Here is a 3,356-nt window from a genome sequence, read left to right as displayed (position 1 = left end):
GTCTCTGACTCTCTCCCTGTCTCTGTAAAAAACAAAAACAAACAAACAAAAAAACAAAAGAAAAAAATACAAAAAAATAAAAAGTGTTGAACTGAAAGGAGAAACAGTTCAACAGTAATAGTTGATTTCAATTCTGTATTCTCAATAATTGACAAAATAACTAGAAGTACAATCAGCAAAAAAATGAGAATCATGTTACCAAAAACTTGACCTAACTGGCATGTATAAAATACACCACCGGAAGGCAGGTAGGTGGGAAGGTGGCCACCAAGAGGAATGGTATAGAGGCTTGGCATTCCAGGGAAAAGTCTCAAAAGGAACAAAAACATGCAGGCCACCAGCTAAGCAGCTCGACAGGCTAGGAGGCGGAGGAAAAAGAGCAAGGCCATATCGGAGACTCGATGTCCAAGGGCAAGTGGAAAAATAGGGAACAGATTGTCATCTTTGCTTCCAGAGGAATAAATTTCAGAGCAAGATATTTGATGAAAGACAAGAATGTTGATGCCTCATTCTAACACAGAAACTAAATGAATCATAAAGATGGTACTTGTGATTAATGACATTTGATCAATGAAAATCTGCAGTAAATAAATGTATCTAATTCAAAGCTAAGAAGAAGTAAGATCTCTATATGTGGCTTTCAAATTCACCCCATGGGCCTGCCCTGTGGTGGTGCAGTGGATAAAGCATTGACCTGGAATGCTGAGGTCGCTGGTTTGAAACTCTGGACTTGTCTGGTCAAGGCACATATGGGAGTTGATGGTTCCTGCTCCTCCTCCATTCTCTTTCTCTCTCTCTTCTCCCTAAAAATGAATAAATATAATCTTTAAAAAAACCCAAAAGAACAAATTCACCTCATAAACCACCTACAAAATTCTTAGATCAAAATATTCATAGCCTAGCTGAACGAAAGATGACTGGAAACAGTTTGAAAGGGTCTCAGCCCATTTTATTGTTTGACTCTGCTTTTGATGAATTACCACATTATGCTTTGTTAAAACAACTTTTAATTCAGATCTTTAATGCACCATGGTAACCTCCCAAAAATCAACCATGTGTGGACTACATGTTTACTTTCACTGTTCTGGATACTTTCAGATCTTAAAAGATGCTGCCGTTTTAGAAATAGAACCTTGTTTTGTCTCAAATTTCATAAAGATTTTCCAGGGAAGTTAATCCTGCCTTAGTTTGATAGCTTCTAGGGAAATTAGAGCATCCACCCAAAGCACAGAGGTTGTTGGTTTTATCCTGGGTCAGGGCACATACATGAACAGCTCTGTGTTCCTCTCTCTCTCTTTCTCTGCATCTATCTATCTATCATCTATCTATCATCTATCTATCTTATATGTCTTTTCTACTCCCCTGAAAGCAATAAACAAAAATTTAAAAATGAAATAAATAAAATCCTCACTACCAGTGACCAAACATACATTGGCATGTCATAAGATCAATCACAGCTACAAAATACAAAGGGAGACAACAAATTAAAGAGGTGCAGAAACTGAGACAGAACCAGAGTATTCTTCCATGTGATCCCACTACTGATATTTCCGTTACACCAGCTGAGGGAATACTAATAGAAATACCATGGGTAAAATCAGAGCCAAAATCATTTTGTAAGCAGGAAAGAAAAGGATTTGCAAGTGGTGAAGAAAAATTATACAGAAAGTGACCAGTGGGAATGCAAAATAAATCAAGGGACAATTATTTTTTATATTTATTTTGCTATTTTATATTTATTTTCTATTTAATATGTAAATACTTTTATTATCCAGGGCTACCTTAAATCTAACTAGCATTTAGGTAGAATTTAAAAGAAATTTAAAACTCTTAAATGTGGCATTTAAAAGAAAGTAAAAATTCATACCACTGATTTCATTGGTATCTGTGTTTTTTTAAATAAATATTATCCAAACTCAAATAAATAAATAAATAAAATACAGCATACAACCACCGTAGAATATATATTCTTTCAAGCAATCATGGAATAGTCTCCAGAATAAATCACATGCTAGAATATAAAAGTATCAATATATTTGTAAAGATTCATATCATATAAAGTATACTTTCTGATCACATAGAAATTAAATTAGAATTTAAAAATAGATTGGAATCTGGTATATTATAAAATGTTTGCATATTAAGCCAAATACTTCTGAAGAACCCATGGCAAAGAAGAAATTATAACAGAATTTAGAAAATATTTTGAACTGATTAAAAGTAGTGTACCAAATTTATGGAATATTTATAAATTTTAAATCACTATCAGAAAAAAAGAAATGCCTCAAAGCAATAATTAAAGATTATATATTAAGAAATTATAATAAAAACAAACTAAATGCAAAGCAAGAAAAAAATCAAAGAAATAATAAAGATTAAGCCATAGGTCAATCAAATTTTTAAAAAATAGAGAAAATTTTATAAAATCATTTTTGGTTCTCTGAAAACATTCACAAAACCAACAAACTTTTAGGTAGAATAAAGTGCAACAATACAGAAAAGAATAATAAAATATCAAAATTAAAAATTAAAGAGTCTGACCTGTGGTAGCACTCACTGTGCATGAAGCGTTGACCTGGAACACTGAGGTGCTGGTTCAAGACTTTGGGCTTGCCTAGTCAAGGCACATACAGGAAGCAAATACTACAAGTTGATGCTTCCCACTTTTCCCCTCTCTTTCTCTTTCCTCTCTCTCAAAGAAATAAATTAATGAGATTTCCTTACTATGTAGTAATTAAAATGGAAATATTGTGATAACTGAAGAAAATAAATAACTTTGATGAAATAGTAAAATTCCCTAAAAAAAACAAATATCCAAGACCAATTCAAGAATAGGAAACATCAATAGACTATAACATATTTAGAAATAAAATTATTTTCCTTGGCTGTTTGGTTCAGAGGTAGAGCATCAGCCTGGTGTATGAATATCTTGGGGTTCAATTCCTAGTCAGGGCACACAGGAGAAGCGACCATCTGCTTCTCTACACCTTCCTCCCCTCTTCTCCCCCTCTCCCCCCTCTCTCTTCACCTCTCGCAGTCATGGCTCAATTGGTTGGAGCAAGTTGACCCTAGTAGCTGAAGGTGGCTCCTGGAGCCTCCAAATAGCTCAGTTGCCAACCAACAGCCCTAGATAGGAAGAGCATCCCTAGTAGGAAGCTTGCTTGGTGGATCTCTGTCAGAGTGCATGTGGGAGTCTGTCTCTCTGTCTCCCCTCTTCTTATTTAAAAAATAAATAAATAAAATTATTTTTTTAAAATATTCCCCTATATAAAAGCACTGATGGCTTAATTGGTAAATTTTATCAAGTATATCAAATGTTTGAAGTAGAAAGAACATCAAATCATTAAAGCACTTTA

At 33.9% G+C, this 3,356-nt stretch overlaps 1 pseudogene; it reads left to right on the top strand.

The window, feature by feature from the left end:
* Window positions 1-220: 220 nt before the first annotated feature.
* On the top strand, window positions 221-1,692 carry LOC136392135 (ribosome biogenesis protein BRX1 homolog pseudogene; annotated as a pseudogene).
* Window positions 1,693-3,356: the final 1,664 nt, after the last annotated feature.

This window comes from Saccopteryx leptura, chromosome 2 (assembly GCF_036850995.1).
Source record: "Saccopteryx leptura isolate mSacLep1 chromosome 2, mSacLep1_pri_phased_curated, whole genome shotgun sequence".
Taxonomy (NCBI): domain Eukaryota; kingdom Metazoa; phylum Chordata; class Mammalia; order Chiroptera; family Emballonuridae; genus Saccopteryx; species Saccopteryx leptura.
The sequence above is the reverse complement of the archived record's forward strand: the minus strand, read 5'-3'. Positions and strand labels throughout refer to the sequence as shown.